Here is a 21,704-nt window from a genome sequence, read left to right on the forward strand (position 1 = left end):
AAACTACGTCAAGAAGCTGCTGATACAACGGATTCACTACCTGTGGGCGGAACGCGAGGTACATGGTGCTCTTTCCACTGCGCCACAAAGCCGACACAGAATCAAAGGCTACAAACGCGCCTTATATCCTTGACTCATTCAAACTACGTCAAGAAGCTGCTGATACAACGAATTCACTACCTGTGGGCGGAACGCGAGGTACATGGTGCTCTTCCCACTGCGCCACAAAACCGACACAGAATCAAAGGCTACGAATGCGCCTTATATCCTTGACTCATTCAAACTACGTCAAGAAGCTGCTGATACAACGGATTCACTACCTGTGGGCGGAACGCGAGGTACATGGTGCTCTTCCCACTGCGCCACAAAACCGACACAGAATCAAAGGCTACGAATGCGCCTTATATCCTTGACTCATTCAAACTACGTCAAGAAGCTGCTGATACAACGCATTCACTACCTGTGGGCGGAACGCGAGGTACATGGTGCTCTTCCCACTGCGCCACAAAACCGACACAGAATCAAAGGCTACGAACGCGCCTTATATCCTTGACTCATTCAAACTACGTCAAGAAGCTGCTGATACAACGCATTCACTACCACGAACTCCCCAAACACTAAACGTTAACGCAATACACCCACCCCTATGCGACGCATTTACTCGAGTCCCCCTCGCGGGGAGATGGGCCCAATTTTTTTTTGAGGGGGGGGGGACGCGGAATGTAAGAATTACTGTTTTCAGACAAGTAGTAAGGCACAAAATTATGCCTTTTTCATCGTCGTAAGAAGCCCGAGCCAAAAATGTTCTCCGATACCCGGGGTCGTACGGTAAATTTGACGTGCTTTATAGTAATGATTCGGTTTCTTTTGGGATCCAGGCGAAAAATGAAAACGCTTGCACATGCGAGGTACTTCTGTTGCCGTAATTAGTACCGTGGCACTATAAAGAAATGAGTGCGCCTAATCTCACGGCAGCCGTGAGAATTACTTCCGGGAAATTCTCACGGCAGTTTCCATAAAAGCAGGCTGGCCGGTAATTTGCTGAATATTATTATGTCCCAACGTAACCTAACGTAACATAACCTAACTGAACCTTACGTAACCTAATTGAACGAGTCATAACTAACCCAAATCCTGCCAAACTGCAACTAACCTAATCTAACCCAGCCCAACGACACAGAACACAACTTGTAATGAACATAATTCAATTAATTCTAGAAGTCCTGTGCGACGATCTCTTGAAATAGTAAAAACCAGAGTAAAAAACAGCGCTAACAAAATCATGACGACCAAAAAATTCCGAAAGCTTTTAAAAAACGAAAAAACATCCCAACGTCGGACTCGAACCTGAGCCTTCTCGTTTAAAACCGAGCGCTATACCACAGCGCTACACGGGCAGCTGCAGACAAGACATTTTAGAGAGATATTTACGAGATTGAATCTCCGCGTAGCGTGCTTAGCCAATAAGAAGCGACTGCCGTGAGAAATTTCGGACGGTAATTCTACCGGTTGGCGGGATAATAGACACTACCTAAAGAAATTGTATTTTTACACGCGCTTCATTGTCAAGGTCAAGGCACATACAAAGCAGTGTGAATTTCGTATTTTTCAATATTCTATGCCACTGCTTGTTTTCATAACCAGGTTTTCGCGTCCTCGTTTCGGCTAGTGACTTTTCTGGCACATTGAGTAGTCTGGATTGTGTGGCGATTTGTAAACTTCATAACGGTGCGTTGAAGTGGTAAAGTTTTCACATTCACATGAAGCAACATTCATGAGTAACACCAGCCCCCATCTTGTTGTGTTTGGCAGGGCTGTCGTCTGTCTGGAGTGTCAACTCGCGGTTTGCAGAAACATGATAGCATTGGCAGCGCAAAGGCGGCGTGTCACCGGCATGGAGGCCGCTGAAGCGGTGGCTTCTATTGATGTTACAGATGCGCTGGCTATTGCTCGATACGCGCAGTTTACCTATCCTTTAGCAAAACATATTGCTAGCAATCTCGCTCGATCTTTCGTAAAATGTTTTACGCCACACTACTGGTGGAAATTGTTTCATAAAAGGAAACTAGGGCACATTACCCTCCGCATGTAACATCGAACAGTTTCTTTACGACGTCCAATTGACGTGTCGGCGTCAAATAAAATTATGGCATTGTTTACTCCCACGCCTTTTCACTGAAAAAGCGCTCCGCCTTCCTACGTATAAGATGAAAACGTCCTTTTGGAGAGCGTTTGAATCTGCAATCAGTAAGACAGAAATAGTTACCTAAACTACAACGATGCACTTGCCTGATTTATGATATTTCCACATATCTGTTAAGAAGTTGGTGATGCTTCTGCTGCGCGCCTTCAGGCTATACTCTCATACCAGCGATGAATAACGCCACCATTTTGTACCTGGTCACTTTTTCACCTGCCGTTTCTGTTCTTCATGCAGTGCCAACACAACAGATTGCTACCCTGACTCAACGTTTTTGGAAGGTTTACAACGCTGTTTCCATTCCAGGGCGACGAAATTCCAGAAGCAGCAGCTCCCGGGCCAAAGATTGCTTGGGGCGATGCTACCAAGGGCATCTACATCATCGGAACTGGTTTACCTGGACCATAATTGAAGCCCGGAGATTGTACTGTTTCTTGCTTTGGTAATATATTACAAAATTGACACGCGATACCCGTGAGCTGTAGGCCAAACGTTGGGCGTTATATAGCCTGCAAAAAAATGAATTTCGTCCCTGTTTTGTAAGCAGCATGTTGCTGAAAATTTCCTTAAATGAAAACAATAATTTTCTCTTGACCGTCCTTATTTGCTCTTCCACTCAAAAAAAATTCATTTGTGTGCTCCATAAGGGCACTCTGCTAATATTTGTATTTATTTCAGTGTAAGTCTTTCGTGTTCATATTTGAATTTTGCATATCCAATAAAAAGAAAACAGGATTCCTTCGAATGTGGTGTTATTTATTTAATTTTCATTTCACACTTGTGCATGCTAATGAATTCGACAGTGACAAAATACTTTATTTTTACGTACCCAACTCAGTTATTTGTTCGTGTCGCAAGCTTGTATGAGTAGACTATCACGTCAAGATCCGGATACGTTTAAGGTATCCAGATACTTGCTTTACAGCTTTGCTCGCAACATGACATTAAGAATATAGGGATTTTTTTTATTTCGTGGTATGTGCATTGAGGCCTGATAAATCAGGTGGCAAAACACTGGGAGATTATAAACGTAAAACCCAATTGCATGAAAACTGAGGTCATGAAGATGTTCCAGAAGTGCACAAATTTCAAATGTGTTTGTGGGTGGCATTGTTTTATACGGTCTAAATTTCAGATGCACAAGGGTGCGTTCATTCCCAAGTGCTATGGTTTTGATGAACGGCCTTGAAAATGTTGAAATGCTGAACTGCGACCTTGTGCTTCCGCGTACAATAATATGACTCGTTAATTACGGAAGCGCGAATGAAATGAGGCCACTTCAGAAAAATTGCAGAAATTCAGAGGATTGTCTACTAATGCGCAACATTCTTATGCCGCTTCTCTTGAGTGTGAGCCTTTTAGAGCCAATTTTCTTGGTTTTTCCAAGTCCTGTCCGTCCAATTATCTGGGAGGCACGTGCCGGCACGTGCATTGAACAGTCGCCTGTTCGGTGGGCTCCGCAAATTTTCCCTCTTTGTTGCCAACATTCAACTCGGACCTCGAAAAAGTTGGCATCGGCGTGTTCAGAAGGTCAGCGGCACAAGCGGATATTGCCGCATGCCTGGGACAATTTCCCTGTTTGGGTATGTGCCTTTCGGAACATTGGGTCTGAGAAGAAGAAGAGGCTTGGGTGCTACCACGGCAGCTCTGGTTGTGCGTCAGCTTCGGTGCTGTCTGTAGGTCTTTTAAGCCGAGTAAATACTGCTTTTCTACCTTTATTCGTGACATTTGTGGTGGAGGTGCGGGGTAATCCCATGCACTTCGAACCAGGCGAGTTTACCGACCCACGCGAGTGTCATCTGGAGACAACACCAGCGCACAAGTCAAGTCGCCGCATTCGAGGTCTACCACCAGAATTTGGCCTGCTGGTGAAGCCTCCACGCGTAATGACACCAACTACGGCTTGCCAAACCAATGAGGGCAGCGAAGCCGTCTCGCCGCTGGTGGTGCACTTGCCGCACACACCGCGGCCGTTCCACGGCGACATCTTCGAAGACGTCGAGAACTGGCTCGATCATTTCGATCGGGTCGCTGCGTTCGACGAGTAGGACGACACACGTAAGCTGAGAAGCGTTTACTGCTCCCTCAGAGAGTCGGCACAGACGTGGTACGAAAACCACGCGCCTACATTTACAAGCTGGTTGGAGTTTCGGCGGCAATTGCTCGAAGACTTCAGAAATAGTGAGCGGAAGGAAAAGGCCGAGATTGCTCTACAGTCCAGGGCGCAAAAACCAAACGAGAGCGTCTCTCTGTTCGTCGAGGACATGACGCGTTTGTTTCGGCGAGCTGACCCTGGTATGAGTGAAGCAAAGAAGGTCCGCCACCTGATGCGCGGTGTGAAGGAACAGCTTTTCGCTGGCCTTGTACGCAGCCCGCCAACAACGGTTGCTGACTTCGTTCGGGAAGCGACCCCAATGGAGCGGGCCCTGCAGCAGCGCAACATGCAGTACGGGCGTCAAGCCAGTGTGGCCGCCTGCGCTTCAGCGGTCAACGATGAACACGCCCTCCGGGAGCTCGTGAGGAGCGTCGTGCGTGAGGAACTGCGGCTTCTTCAGCAGGGTGACTGTCGACCAACTTTCGCTGCCTTTACCGACGTCGTCCGAGACGAAGTTCGGCGAGCAATGGGACCCGCGGCACCGGCCGATGTTGCAAGCCCTGTTCGAACGTACACGGATGGGTATCCTATGCTGGCTCCAACAGTGGAACATCGCACTTACACGGACGTGGTGCGCACGCCGACCTCAGCACCGCCCCAGGTGTTACCAACTGTGATACAGCCGTTCGGACGCACGTTGAACCCGGCCACACGGTATGAACCAAGACGTCTCGAACGGAAAGCGACCGTGTGGCGCACATCAGACAATCGGCCCCTGTGCTACCATTGTGGTGAAGAAGGCCACGTGTTCCGTCACTGCCCTTACCGCGGCCTGGGACTTCGCGGGTTCTCGCCGAACGCACCTCGACCGCGCTACGGGGAACGACTCCGAGAAATCGAGGAGTACCTTTCCGCCCACGAGCTGACGCCAACTTCGCCCGCTACTCATCAGTCCCGAACGCCTACCCCTCGCAGGTACTCATCACCGATCCGTCCCGGCTCTCCTCGATCTGGCGGGAACCGGTCTCCGAGCCCACACCGGGGAAACTAACCCCAGCGACCTCCGGGGGTGAGGCCGCTGCGCATAAAGCTCAAGAACCTCCACCGACGCAACGACATCCGCATGACGACCACCGAAATCGAACTTTTGAAGCGAACGAACTTCTTTCTGCCGACATCCTGGTCCTCGTCGACAACCACTCGGCAACAGCTCTCGTCGATACCGGCGCTGACTATTCTGCTATTACCTGGTCACTCGCGTCCAAGCTGCGTAAAGTAACGACGCCATGGTGTGGACCGCCAATCCGTACAGCTGGCGGCCACCTTGTTGTGCCGACTGGTGTGTGCACCGCCCGAATTCAAATTCAAGATTCAACTTTCCCCGGCTGTTTTGCCGTGCTGCGGGAGTGCTCGAAACAACTTATACTCGGTTTGGACTTTCTACGCGAATACGGGGCCGTGATCGACTTGCGGGATGTTTTGGTTACGTTTTCGAACCCCCTGTCAGTCGACGACGAGAGGGAGCTCTTTAGGCCTGCGCTCCGAATTTGCGACGAGGTTGTTACTTTACCTCCCCGAAGCAGTATGTTTGTTACTGTTGAGTGCGAGCAATCACCTGTCAGTTGCGGTATCGCCGAACAAAACGTTTCCCTGCTGCTCGACCGACAGGTCTGCGCCGCCCGTAGCCTCGTCGACATCAGCAACCAACGAACAGGAATACTGCTTACGGACTTCAGTCCAGAACACCAGCATTTACCACACAGAGCAGCAGTTGCATACCTGGACGCAGTAAGCGACGAAGAAAGGAATCTTGTTCTAGGAGTCTTGTCCACGCAGAACGAATCGGAGATGGTCGCCAAAATATACATAAACCCTGACCTGCCGATGTCCCAACAGCAACAGCTTCGCGATGTTCTCAACTCGTTTGGAGACTGCTTTGCTGTAACGTCTAAAGTTCGACAAACAACCATCGCCAAGCATCGCATCATCACCGACGAACACGAGAGACCCATTCGCCAACACCCTTACCGAGTTTCAACGAAAGAACGCGAGGCTATTCGTCGCCAAGTGAAAGAAATGCACCGAGACGACGTCATCCAGCCGTCGACAAGTCCTTGGGCATCCCCGGTCGTCCTTGGTGAGAAGAAAGACGGTACTCTTCGTTTTTGCGTAGACTACCGGAAGCTCAACAAAGTTACGAAGAAAGACGTCTATCCTTTGCCGCGTATTGATGACTCGTTGGATCGGTTGCGCCATGCTAGATTTTTCTCGTCTATTGATTTGCGCAGTGGTTATTGGCAAATTGAAGTAGATGAACGAGACCGCGAAAAAACAGCTTTCGTTACTCCGGACGGCCTCTACGAATTTAAGGTCCTGCCGTTTGGTTTGTGCTCCGCCCCCACCCCACTTTCCAGCGGATGATGGACACTGTTCTATCTGGACTAAAGTGGCAGACGTGCCTTGTATACTTGGACGACGTGGTAGTGTTTTCTCGAACGTTTGAAGAGCACCTAGTGCGTCTGAGAGCAGTTCTTGAGGCCATCCGATCCGCCCAACTGTCGTTAAAACCAGAGAAGTGCCATTTTGGGTACGAAAAGCTGAAGTTTTTAGGCCACCTCGTCAGCTTCCAAGGCGTCCGCCCTGACCCCGACAAGACTGCTGCTGTCGCCGCTTTCCCAACACCAAGCGACAAAAACGCTGTACGCCGTTTTCTCGGCCTCTGCGCGTACTATCGTCGCTTTGTGGAGAACTTTTCCGATATAGCGGAGCCGTTAACTCGCCTAACAAAGAATGATGTGCAGTTCAGTTGGGGCCCAAAAGAGTGTGCAGCGTTCGACGAACTGAAAAGTCGGTTGCAGACTCCACCTGTGCTCGACCACTTTGACGAGGACGCTGACACTGAACTGCATACTGACGCAAGCAACATCGGGTTAGGTGCAGTGCTTGTACAGTGGCAAGATGGTGTAGAGCGGGTTATCGCTTATGCGAGCCGTACTCTGTCACGTGCCGAAGCCAACTACTCTACAACTGAGAAGGAATGCTTACCCTTACCCGAAGCACGGCCACAGAAGTTGCCAAGTTCTTTATCGAGAACATCGTCCTTCGTCATGGTGCCCCGACAGTTGTCATCACGGACAGGGGAGCTGCGTTCACAGCACCACTTCTTAAAGAAGTGTTACATCTAAGCTGCACAGGCCACCGGAGGACAACCGCCTACGACCCGCAGGCGAACGGACTAACGGAGGCTAAATAAGACCATTGCCGATATGCTCTCTATGTACGTTGACGTCGACCACCGGAATTGGGATGCCATACTACCATACGTGACCTTCGCCTACAATACGGCGGCGCAGGAAACAACACGGTTTACCCCGTTTCGCTTGGTGCATTGTCGAGACGTCCTGACAATGTTGGACTCCATGCTTTTACCTGACGACTGCTCTGTCGTCACCACAGACGCCGAAGAAATCGCACAGCGTGCAGAGGCCACACGGCAGCTGGCTCGCCAGCGCATTCGATGCCAGCAAGCAAACGATGCCCGGAGGTATAATGGCGTCACAGGGAGGTTACATATCGACCCGGAGGCCTCGTCTGGGTGTGGAGCCCTGTTCGCCGGAAGGGTTATTCCGAAAAATTGATGCGTCGCTACTTTGGACCCTACAAGGTTCTGCGCCAGACAAGCGAAGTGAACTACGAAGTACTTCCTGAGGGCACGGTACGTTCTCGTCGCACCATGTCACAGTCGGATGTCGTCCACGTAGCACGAATGAAGCCGTACTACACCCGCTCGACTGAATCTTGAACTGCTGTGTTTGCCGTACGACTCTCAGGACCATAAATGCTTTCTCACGGGAGGGGGTAGTGCCGCATGCCTGGGACAATCTCCCTGTTTGGGTATGTGCCTTTCGGAACATTGGGTCTGAGAAGAAGAAGAGGCTTTGGTGCTACCACGGCAGCTCTGGTTGTGCGTCAGCTTCGGTGCTGTCTGTAGGTCTTTTAAGCCGAGTAAATACTGCTTTTCTACCTTTATTCGTGACAATATCACTCTTATCAAGGAGGGCGCATTTTTGAGGAAGCTCTGAGTGATTCAATAATTCACCGGCTGCCGCACCACTAAGCCTAGCGGCGAACATGCTGCCGCTAGCGCAGGCCGGGGCTTCCCCGGCGGTGGCGGCGTCGAAGACCATCACGGGCTACGATCCTGTCTCAATTCAAGTCGTATGCATGGACACCGCCCAACACGAGGACTATCCGCCATCTGAGGAAGAATATTTAGAAGACATGATTCGCACTTGGCGACGCAAACACAGTTCGATAGCTCCCAAGGGCAACGACGCTCCTGGCTAACAACAGACGGCGGCTCGCTCTGGTCATGCCCCTCAAGGGGGTGTGGCTAGCAAGTCCTCCACGCACAGATCCAGCAAGCCCCAGTGGTGACCGAAGCACACGCCCCACATTGGGCGCGACGAACTCATCGTGGTACTCAAGCCGAGCGCAACGCTGGATTTGAACACAACTTTTTCTCCAGGCCTAGTCGGATCCGCAGTGCGCAATCTCCTACGGGAATGCGGTAACGTGGAACTGTCTGTGTGGCCGTTGTGGGTACAAAACGAGATAGTGTGGGGACCCAACTCAGAGCCTGCCGCCCGATGACTGCTCGGTGATGTCACGCTGACAGTCGACGGCCACCAGCTCCCCTTCCGAGGACATGCCAAAGCCACAGGCGACCTCGGCAAGGGGGTTATCACCATCGATCCCAATGATACGTTGGCCTCTCTCAAACCCAAGCTGCGATGAAAAAATGGCGAAGTCCTTTCCGTGAGAAGACTTGGCAGCAGCAACAACGCTGTGGTCATCTTCGAGGGGAAATTCGTTCCCCGCCAAATCTACTACAACGACCAGGGCATCCCGGTGAGATTGTACAAGAAAACTATCCCAGCGTGTCATCATTGTGACCCGTTGGGACACAGGGCGGATATCTGCCCGAGACCCTAACCGGGGCGCTGCGACTAATGCGTCTCCGAGGTGGCTACCACTGCCGAGGGTCCTGTCGAACACAAATGCACTCCCCGTTGCCTCATCTGCGGGGGGACCATCTCAACGGCACCTCTGGATGTAACGGCAAATACGGGAAACCGATCAATCCTGGACCCTCACCAACCACAGACAAAAGGAAAGAACACTTCAGGAAAATTCAAGCACGCAAAGGAAGCCACGAGACTTCGACCCCAGCGTCGGGCAGACCTGCTTCGGTCAAGAACAGCGGATCCGGGACCGTGCCAAGGACGTAGATTTTCAGTGCTACTACAACGCCAAATCTACTACAACGACCAGGGCATCCAGGTGAGATTGTACAAGAAAACTATCCCAGCGTGTCATCATTGTGACCCGTTGGGACACAGGGCGGATATCTGCCCGAGACCCTAACCGGGACGCTGCTACTAATGCGTCTCCGAGGTGGCTACCACTGCCGAGGGTCCTGTCGAACACAAATGCACTCCCCGTTGCCTCATCTGCGGGGGGACCATCTCAGAGGGACCATCTCAACGGCACCTCTGGATGTAACGGCAAATACGGGAAACCGATCAATCCTGGACCCTCACCAACCACAGACAAAAGGAAAGAACACTTCAGGAAAATTCAAGCACGCAAAGGAAGCCACGAGACTTCGACCCCAGCGTCGGGCAGACCTGCTTCGGTCAAGAACAGCGGATCCGGGACCGTGCCAAGGACGTAGATTTTCAGTGCTGAGAACTTTCCAACCCTGTCAAACGCTCAAAACGAGGTGAGCGATTGGGTTAGAGCTCTATCCAGGCCTCTCTGTTCTCTTTCCTTCCCCAAAACTACAACCGAAGTCGCGCTGCAGCGACAGAATGCGGAGCTAAGGCGCCAGAGCGAAATTCTTGCGAACAAAATTCAAGAGTTAGAAACGAGGCAAGCTGGACTCACGGAGTCCCAAACAACAGCTGGGACTTCAGAGCCAATGTAGCATTCCGAGCCATCAGAGCGGGATGAGAGCCCCTCGGTCGCGTCTGGGGCGTCTAGCGCTTCCCGTTGCTCAGACTGCACGCTTGTACAACGTGTGCCACAGATGGAACACCGGCTGACAAAACTGGAACGCACAATAGAGGAACTGCCAAAGAAAATTCTAGGAGTCAGGGCATCCTTTGCAGAGCTCTGGCAGCAGGAACGTTCTCAGATAATTCTAGTGGTAACTGACTCAGTCATGGACACAGTTCAGGATTGGGTCAGCACACAACTCAGAGACGATCGCTCCCGTTCACAATCCCCGCGATCGGATTAGCGTAGGCGTAAGGTGGTGCCTCGCCCGGCCATAGGCTCGTAGGAATTCAGTTCGGCCACTACCCAAAGGAACCACTGTGCCTCCGTGAGAGACTCCGGTAACCTTGGCAGGAGGCCATGTTTCTTAAATCTCAATAATCATCAATCATGGCTAACCGACCGCAGTGGAAAGCCCGAAGCAAAACTGCAGATGAGAAATTCGTGATCACTCAATTGAACTGTAGAAGATTTCAAAATAGGAAAAAAAGGTCGCATCTCCAATTATATGTCGAGTCCCTCGGCCCCGTACTAGCTATTCCGGCTCTTCAAGAGCCTGGAGCAGATGCTAAACTTCCAGGGTATAGCTCATTCCAGGGGGGCCCTTCGACTTGCATCCTGGTGAACAAGGCGTATACGGCGCTCCAAGTCGATCTAGATCTGGAAACCGAACAGGAACACAGTATGGTAAAGGTCCTGCCACTTATTCGTCGTGATCCTCCAATACATATGCTCAATACTTACAGCCCCCGCACAAGCCCCGCATAACTTTTAACGAAGTCTTCTATCGAGCACCTAAATAGGCCGACAAAGCACCCCTCGAGATAGTTGGTGATTATAACGCCCCGAGCCTTCATTGGGGATACCACTTCGAGCAGGCCAGGGGACGCAAGTTAGCGGAGTTAATCTCCACGCTTCGACTTAAGCTGCTCACGGACCCGGCATGTCCCACGTGTATGGGAAACTCGGTTACTCGCGACACGTGTCCCGAGTAATCCCTAGTTAGAAATAGGAGAGACGCTACTCGGGAAAACCTGTAGGAGACACTCGGTAGCGATCACTGCCCCCTTAGGATCACCCTCTTGGCGAAGGCTGCTGGAAGAAAGTTGGGGCAGGCCAAATTAACAAACTTGCATGAATTTAAGCTGTGAAGAAGTTCCACCTGTTCTCTTCACATACAGCTATACGGAGTGGGAAAAACAGATCACCGCCTTACAACAGCAACACATTACAACAATTCATACAACAGGAAAGAACAGAACTGTGGACAACCATATGATGCATATATGGGAGGCACGCCGGAGCCTTACTAAAAGATGGAAGAAAGAGAAACTTAATCGCAAGCATGCAGCCCGCATCAGCAAACTAACTGGAAAAGCGCAGGAATAAGCTGTCCAACTTAGCGACGCAAATTGTATAGAGAGATGCAATTCGGCTGCGCGTCAAATAGGATCGAAGAGGACATGGCACCTTTTTCGTAGTCTCATTGACCCAACTCACACGATCGGGGAAACGCAACGTCAACTCCGAAGAGCTGTACACGGGTACCAAGGTACGACGACCCAACTTGTGGATTCTCTATGTGACAGATATCTCTGCCGCACAGAAGACCCCAATGGACCTGAGTATCAGTAATCAGGCAAACAGAACCCAAAAATGGACGCCTCCTTTACACTAAAAAACCTTTGGGCAGCTTTAGCTAAGATTCGCAGAGGTACAGCCCCAGGAACAGACCGTATAATAGTCCAGCTATTGGCGAACCTATCGGACTCGGCCTACTTCCAACTGCTATAAATCAAACCTGGGACGGCCGTCCACTCCCCCCAGAATGGAAGACCTCCTTGGTCACTTTTATACCCAAACCAGGAAAAATTGTTAATATTGATATTCTGAGGCCAATTTCACTCACCTCATGCGCGGGTAAGCTCATGGAGACGATGGCCCGGGATCGTCTCTCTCCACACATTGACTCCACGGGCCTCCTTGCTGACACTTTGTTCGGGTTCCCCCCACATATGCCAGCACAGGACGCCCTTTTCCAGCTACACCGCGACGTAATTCGACCAACTACAATGCGATACAACGAGAAAGCTATCCTTTCCCTAGATCTCAAGGGGGCATTTGACAACGTCCGACACAGCAGCATACTAGAAAACTTAAGCACAACGGATTGTGGTCAGAAAGCCTTCGCGTACGTCAGAGATTTCCTCTCCTAACGTCAAGCATTTATGAGGATCGAAGATGAGGAGTACGGTCCGCATTACATCGGTACAAAAGGTACTCCACAAGAAGTGGTTTTGTCGCCGCTACTCTTTAGCATCGCTATGATGCAGTTGCCACAAAAATTAGCTTGGGTAGAGGGCATACAACATGCCCTTTACGCCGATGACATAACAGTCTAGAGCACGGAAGGAAGCCTCGGGAAAATAGAGGACCGCCTTCAAAGGGCTGCTAGCATTGTCGAAAGCTACGCTAATGACTGCGGCCTCCAATGTGCCCCAACAAAATCAGAACTTTTGCACATTAAACCCAATCCTAAAGAGAAGACAAGGCTTTACATCTTTTTGATAGGTGGTTCTTTTAGAGAAGTGAAAGAAATCATGACCCTGGGTGTGCTTATTCACAAAAAACGTAGCCCAGAGACCACCATTGCCAAACTGAAGCGAACAGGTGAACAGGTCGGACGGATGATACAACGCGTATCCAACAAGCGCGGCTGGTTACGGGGCAGGGACGCGCTCCGGCTCACCCATGCCTTTGTGACCAGTAGGATCCTCTTCTCCGCACCCTATCTACGTGCGACCAGGCAACACGAGAATAGCATCGACGTCATCATTAGGAAGGCCACAAAACGAGCCCTTGACCTCCCGGTGGCTACCTCCAACACCAGGTTATCGGCGATGGGAGTGCTCAATTCGTATCGAGAGCTGAAAGAGGCTTATCTGACAAATCAGTACACGAGACTCGCACAGATGGCGTCTGGGCGCCACTTGCTTAATCGCCTACAAATGAAACACGAGTGCACCCGAGAGGAGGTGCGAAAACTCCCAGAGTTGTCGCGGCACAGGCTCTGGATGCATCCACTTCCGCCTAAGAAGGAAAAACACACTCACGAAGGCAGGAGGGAAGCACGCGCTAAGACCCTGGAAAGGAAATATGGAAATAGGCACCGTGTGTTCTACGTTGATGTGGCAGGACCGTAGCCTCTAGGGTTCTTCACTGCCGCTGTAGTTCACCGGGGCCAGCAAGTCGATGGGCTCTCCTACCGGGCTTCTAACTCCACGCAAGCCGGGGCGATTGCCTTAGCGCTCGCCGCCTCGGACCCGAAGTCAAGAACAATAATCACGGACTCTTGCCGAGCCTATCAAACCTATTTAGCGGGCATGGTACCACCCTTGGCTTACAGTATTTTAAAACGAGTGGTGCGGTTCGTAGACACCGCACCTAAAGAAATTGTGTGGTCTCCGGGGCATTAGGGTCTGAGAGGTAACGAGGCCGTGCACATGGCTGCCCGAGCGCTTACCCACCGGGCGCCTCACCCATGCTCTGCCGGCTCCGAGAATAGCAAACCACTTCTGTGGTTTAGAGAAATTGTAAAACATTACTGCAATAACCGCCGTCTTTGCCCAGCCTCTGCAAAGGGTCTGAGCAAGGTCGATGAGGGAATACTGCGGCGCCTGCAGACGAACACATTTATGTGCCCTGCAGTAGCAAAGCATTTCGAACCTAAAACAAATGGGCGGTGTCTGCACTGTGGGGAGGTGTCCGACACCTTCCACATGGTGTGCGCATGCCAGAGCAACCGTGCGTTATCCCGCAACCCTTCCGCTACCAGAGAGGCATCGGAGGCAGCCCTGCTCAATTGCTCGGGGCTGGAGTCTCAAAGGGCTCTAGTTCGACGGGCGAGAGCGGCGGCCTTGACCAATGGGGTCCCGGAATAGGGACTGCACCTGTGCGGAGGGCCACAGGCCCTTACTCTTTTTCTTCTTAACAAAAATAAAATTTTATCCCTCCTCCTCCTCCAAGTATCTCCATTTAACCTACTATACCGATCACAGGTGTTACTTGCGCCAAATCTGCATTTCTTCTAAAAGCCGGGCGTTACACTGCTCACCATTTTCCCTTTTTTTATTTTAATTGATTTTACGTTTTTCAAAGTTTCGTTCGACCAATTATCTCCATCTACGCTATGATAACTATTACAAGTGGAATTTCTGCAAAATCTGCATTATTGTGGAAATGCAGGGCGTTATACGGTTCGCCATTTTTCGTTATTTTATATATTTTTATAACTTTAGTTTCTCAAAATTTGGTTTGACCAATGATCTCCATTTACGATATAACGATTGCAGGTGGAACTTCCGCGCAACGAAACCTGCATTTTACTGGAAATGCAGGGCACTACAAGTTACACGGCAGAGCGCTTATCCGGTCTGCGCAAGAAAACGCTAAGATATTCTTTGTGTGCTCGCGATCCATAAAAAAACGCAGTATCTAGAGGGCCGTCCGACGCCTCTTTACCTAGGCGTTGGAGCGCCATAAACGCAGCAATTTTGCAATTCCAGGTGCGTAATTTACCACCGCCCCCCTATTACAAAAATAAATGTCAAAGTATGTCAAGGTCATGCTATAGGTCAAGCTACCACGAGCGAAAAAAATTCAGTACAACCTTTCATGCTTGGTATACTTGCCACTCGTGACGAGAGAGCTCTTATTTTCCGCAGGACAGTGCGCCTTACGTACTAGTTATTTGCAAGCATACTCATAGGGGGCACTTTCCTCCAATGTACAAGAATACTTTTGGTAACAAGGCAGAAGAACTGTTATCAATTCCGTTTGCATCGATGGAATAAATCCCCGCATTGCGCATCATACTGTTGGAACGGGCCCACAGCATGACAAAAGGTTTCCGCTCATACCAACGTACTTAAATTCCAGCAAACCGTAGAATTATGCCTCTTTGGAAGAATGATTCCAAAACGGTGGTCTAAAGAAAGCCATTCGTCGCCGAATGTTTTATTTAATACTCCTGCTAGATGCGCAACAGCATGCAGAATACTTATAAGCCCATGTTTGCACTCCCTAGCAGCCTGTGGGTCGTGGCGCAGTGGTTATGATATCCGCCTCTTGATGTGTTGTAGTAAACCCATGTTCGATTCTCCGTAGGGTTGCGTGTATGTGCTTATGTGTACTTGTGTGCCTTGTATGATGTAATGTGTGTTCGAGTTTTCGTCACGGTGTGATGGCATTGGCCTTGCAATGCGAGCGAAAAAAAAACAGGTAAAATCTATTCTGTCCGAGTGGCTTTTTTCCTTCATTTTTTGGTGGAAAGCAGCAAGGCCGTTTATTTAGTGGCCCATATGATCTGGGGGCCGCTTCGTAAGCGGGAATAGATCAGCATAACGGGCTGCGTAGAAAAATTACGGCCAGCGGCCCCCCCAAACACACGGCCCGGGGTTTAGGTGGCCCTCTAGTTAGGCGTCCCTCAAGAGAGCCGCTTCAACACCGGGCCGTGTCTTGGCTGGGCCGCGTGTTTGGCGGGCCGCTTGTGCTCGAGGCCGCCTCGAGCGTCGTAGAAGCGTCGTAGGCATTGCTTCTTCCAGCCACGTGTGGTACGAGGCATTGTCCATGACAATTACACTACCGTGTGGCAGTTGTGGCAAAACGGCCCCAAACCACCTTTCAAGGAAGGTTTCGTCCGTCTCCTCGTGGTAGTCACCTGCCCTCGTACCCCGAAAGATGTCCAGGCACCCACCGATGAAGCCGCGCTCGCTGTCGATGTGCGTTACAATCTGGCGCTATCCTTTCCCTGACGGCTGCTTCAAACCTGTCGTCAGACCACGCATGAAGGCGTCGTGGTGGGAAGCAACCGTCGTGCCCGTCAAACAGTCGATATCATGTATCTCGCATTCACTCAGGTTTCATCAAAGTAGAATAATTTTTAAGTGCGAATGCACGTCTTAAGCGAGCCTGAATCGTCCGCCGCCGTAGTCCGCATAGCAACAGCTGCGGGTGCGCGCGCTCCTCGTCTTCATCCTCGTCTTCCCTAGCAACGGGGGGAGATGGGCGCGCGCTACTCTCCTCCTCCTCTCTCCGCTCAGTGACTGCGGGTGTTGGGTGCCTCCTCTCCACTTCGGGCGGGAGAGCTCTCGCTCGCGTAGCGGGCGCTCCGCATTCCGACGCGTGAGGGCGCTCGTGTAGCCCTCGCCGTAGCGGCGGGCGCTACTCTCCTCCTCCTCTCTCCGCTCAGTGACTGCGGGTGTTGGGCGCCTCCTCTCCACTCCAAGATCACCATATCCACCGTAATCGCGCAATCAACAACCGTGCATTCGCACTTACACACTCTCCCCCTCGGGGAAGTGCGAGGGAATTTTTTTTTATCTTCAATCCTGTACCTGGCGATGTCGTAGAGGTGCTTTTGCTGCCACGGGACAGTGTCGTGCCGCTCGATCAGCAGCGAGTTCCGGCCCCTCTTCTCATACCTAAACCCGATGTCATTCAGCAGCTGGCGCACAGTCTATGGCTTGGAAGGAGTAACATCGCCGCTAGCATTGACATCCGCAGCCATTGCCTTCGTTGTCGGGATCCCATTGCGGCGAAAAAAGCGATGGACGGACGACCGCAATGTGCACTTCATGAAGTCGTCGTACACTTCTCTGCGTCGTCTCTTTCCACCGCTTCGCGGGCACTTTCGGGAGGGCGTCGCAAGATTTCCATCGTTATTTTTCATCTCCTTCTTCACGTTCATCACCAAACTCACGCTGATTCCAATAAGGTCGCTCATTGCCGCGACCGCATTAAAAAGCAATAGTCCATGCCCTAGCATGCAGTTTCTTAGGATATGGTAATAAATATACGCTTATCGCTTTGTTCATTGGAAGACCAGAGTCATTTGGTTGAAATTGTCTAAAAAGAGTGGCTCAACGTTGTAACTATAGGTCGTGTGAAGTCATATTTTCCGAGCCTGGTTTCCTATATTTTTACATCTCATATATACAAATAGTTTTGCTAAAGGACGTGCTAAATTCTAGCTTCCAAAAAGAGTGAGAAGTGCTGGGAAGGTGGTACGTCGGAGCGGTGGTCAAGCTCCGGCGGAATATTTTCCTGTCTCTGTACCAGGCTGGGAGCTCCGGGACCTCTATCGGCATTAGGGTAAACCGAACGAAAGAAGTACCCCCGTCCCATTTTTTTTTTTCCATGCTGTATGCCTTCCTCAAAATTTTTCAAACCCAATATTTGGCCCCTCAAAAGGCTCCGCACCGAAGCGAACTTTCCTCCATTACCTGCCCTATTGTTCCAAATACCTCAAAACGTACACAGGTTCTTGATCATTGTCTACAAAGACAATACAGCGCCAGTGATATCTATAGTACTTTTCTAAATAGCGACGTGCATTTAACGTGTGGTAGGAAAACACTATAAACAAAACAAAACTGACCTCCAGACGAAATCTTGTAGGAGTAAACACCCAGCACAATCAAAAAAGCTCCTTGAACAAACCTTTCTTGGCCACCTGATATCAAATTCCCTCCCCACTGAACGCCAAATACATCGCAAGTTGTCCTATCCGAATCTAATTTTTGCAATGAAACTGGCTCAGACATCATCGAGGGCTTGCGCGTTCACGGTGTCATTGCAGTAAAGCGGATCACTATGCGTCCAGAAAATGAGGAAATCAAAACCAAACATGTAGTCCTGACGTACTTTCATCCTTTAATTTGTTCCTATGCTCGCGCTGGTGCATTTTGAGATACCAGCTGGGCGGGCCCACATACCCCGAACCACATAATAAGGATATAGGCCCTAGACGATCCCCATCCAATACCGAACAAAGAACACGTTGTGGCCAATCTAGCACCCGCTCCACCTACGGTTCTCCGCATTCGCTTTGTTCTATAGTGCGGGGCAAACAAGACAAAGTGTATTCGTGGCTGAGAAGAGCATAGTAACTCAATGAATCAGTACCAACCACTTGTCATCATAAACCACTACAAAATTACCGTATTGACCGTCCTCCGGCGTTTCTCCTAATGTTTGGCGCATTATAATCGAAAGTTTGCTGTGCTATACAACGACAACTTCATCATCATAACTACGGTACTTAAACTCCCCCACATCACATTGGCTTCCCACAAATGCATTACTGGGAAGAATCGGGAATGCTTTTCTTTGGAGTTTTCTGTATCAATGGCAGCCGAAGTCTTGCGCGGCGAGGCCGCCCGTTTTGCAGCTCAGACTATATGAATAGGGGCTCCGTGGGTACAAAAAGCGCCGCTTTGTTTAACAGCGTTAAATGTGTATGAATAGGCTTGTATGCACCCCTTTTCATACGGAGCCGCATAGGAATGTTTTAAAATACACTGAAGCAAAAGTGTTTTCAGGACATTCCTGTGACTCCAGCGAGTTCGTAAGCCGTGTGCTTTACCTGTTCCAGCGACAAGTGTTATTGCTGGCAGAGCTCGCCATACCGGAAACAATGACAACAGGTGCGAGAACCCGACCGCCACAGCGAAAGAGAAAAATAGCAACACGTGCCGTTCGGGGTTATTGCGTACGCTTCTCAGAAATACAAACATGTGATAACACCGACGTGGGAATTGTGCGTAAATGCTTACGTCCACCTACAATGCCGAAGCTCCTTTAAATTCGGCTTCATGCTGCACACAGTTGAATTGCATTGAAAGCATTATTATTCCGAGCTCCATTTAAATGTGAATGCCGTACACGTAACTCGCCCCACTCACACTGTATTCTGTTGAAACTAGAAGCCTTAAGTTAAAGTGTGACACCGAAGTACGAAGGCCTTAGAATTTTCGTTTAATGCAGACTTCCACATGCGGCCCATGGGGTGGTCTTATGAAGCCCCCCGTACGCCGTCCACCCACCCCTGCACATGTCACGTCTTATCTAAAGGCCGCCACGCTAGTTTTAACCTCAAATTGAGTTCAACGGTAGACACGGACAGAGGCTTTATCGTTTCCAATTGGAATCATCTACCATTTTCAAGCTTAGCCGGATAATTGTCAAGTAATTTCAAAAATTATTGTCAATTCGCTTACTTTCTTTCTTTGCCTGCATCGCACCCTTCCACCTCCGATTTACCGCTCGGGTCTCTGTCGTGTCGCCTTCATGCAGCTCGGTCCTTCAACTCAAAAGGTTCGCGACCCCTGGTTTTTATGCATCATTAGTATCCCAGGTATTCTTTAAAAACTTCATTAAAAACTGCCTTGCAGTGCCCCCACACTCGTGAAATGTTTGAAAGTAAGCCTTTCTTCGAATTCGCATAAAACATAATGCTTTACAGATTGATAAGGTAAGATTAGCAATTGTCCCCTATTTATTCCGTTTCACTCTTCTCTCTTTGCTACAGGTCTGTTTTCCCCATCGCCCACATTTCCCCACCAGCAGGCATTCCGCTGTAGACCCCTAGGTGAGGCCTATTGCGCTAGCCTGTGCGGTTTTCTTTCTATTGTCTATCACAATAAATGCATTCACTGTTTGTAACCCACACTTCCCAAAAATAGTGAGATGTAGATATTAACATCACAAGTACCTCGTGTAGGAAATGAAAATTGAAATGTCAGGCAATGTTTAGGAGTATCAGAAAAATAAGCAAATATATACACATATGAGAGATCAATCTGTAAAAAAATAAATTATTAACCGAAGGGTTGCGAGCCCGGCGATCACGGGAATACGTTGGACTAATGTTAGTTCTTACGTTACACTCTGAGCTGCAACGCCGCCAAACGGTATCAAAGAGTATAAGTACTAGTTTTACGTTCGTTAGCCTGTCCGGAGGCTCAGCGTTTGGCTGCGCAGCCTAACCCCTGAAAATATGCACAACGAGGAGTTTGGCTCAAAGTAAAAGCAGCGGAATGAAATAGAACTCCTGCAGAGAAAGGGACTGAAAATATAACGAGGGGACCCATTCTGCAACAGTACAATATTGTTTCATGTGCAATATAGTGAAGCAAAATTGTAACAGGGCGAAAGAAACGGGACGGGGGATTAGAAACACGTAGGATATAAAATGGCGCTTACTCCCACCTCATTTGGTACTAAATAAGTTGGTAGTAAGCGCCCGTTTGTGTCCTACGTGTTTCCAATCCTCCGTCTCTATTCTCCACTGTTACAATTTTTTTCCCGGTTACTATATTAAATGCGAAGCATCTCATGCTCGGGGCTGTATTTGTCCGCCGTCCGCACGTTGTCCGTTGTCGGGTCGTTCTCCGCCGTCCGCACATTACTGCGCATGTGCATCTCTTCAGCCCCGTGAGCATTTGGGTTGACGTCAGCGCAGTCTACTATAAAAAGAAATAGTTAGGTGGCGCCCGGTTTCAAATACCACGTCTCTCTTGCCGCAACGGGAGGTACGTGGCGGTCATAGTACATGCTCCCGAGACGGGAGCGTGTGCTATGAACGCGCCTTGTGTCCTTCATTCACTCTAACTACGTCGAGAAGAGCTACTGATACAACGAAGGCACGCGAAGCTGGACGTCAACGGAAACGGGGGACTGAAAACTAATGGGAACTTTAGTCGAACCCATGGCTGCTTCGCATACTACTCAGGGTTTCCCTACGGGAAGATGGTGTAATTTTTTCATGAACAAGGACCAACTACTTGCATTGGAGTACCGCTTAGTCATATTGCAGAAAGGTCGCTTTCCGGGTACTTTGTGCACGTTGATATAGCTCCTTTGCACAAAACATTTTCCTGCAACTATGCACACGATAAGCAGTGTTTTCTATTTTGCTTTGTTTTCTGTATTTGTTTGCTCAGGAAATCGCACAAATGATCGGTTTACTGCCTCTGCAGTTGTGAGAGTAGGATGAATTGGGCATAGTTCTGTCTATTGCAAGTAATCACATACAATTTTGCATTTGTTTTACAAAGATGAGGCAATGCGATAACATATCATACTTTTGTTGGGTCAGTGGGTTCATTTTTTACTTTTGCCAGTCCAGCACGCACGAAGACAATCGGGATGAATCCCGATTCTCTCCAAATTGAATATTTTTGTTCGACTTTCGGGCTAATATTTTCGTAGCTGCAGCCGGAAAAGGTGCCTTTGAACTCTGTCGTTTTTGTTCTTGTGGTTTGTGTTGCTGCTCGCCAGGCTGTTCTCCGACAAGGCTGGGTAAACCTTCTTTGGCTACTTTTTTTTGGGGCTAAAACTTTCTGGTTAGATAGGCAATGCCGGCGCGCGGAAGCTGCCTCGCGTCTCACGATTTGTAGCTGAAAAAACGACGGGCGTTTAGACGGCTGGAGATCGGTGCAGGAACTGCACGGAGTCAACATCAAACACATGGCATCACCCATCGAGTTCACTAAGAGTGGTCAGAAC

This window comes from Haemaphysalis longicornis, unplaced genomic scaffold (genome assembly GCF_048455015.1).
Source record: "Haemaphysalis longicornis isolate Haplotype H1 unplaced genomic scaffold, Haemaphysalis longicornis Haplotype H1 scaffold_41, whole genome shotgun sequence".
Taxonomy (NCBI): domain Eukaryota; kingdom Metazoa; phylum Arthropoda; class Arachnida; order Ixodida; family Ixodidae; genus Haemaphysalis; species Haemaphysalis longicornis.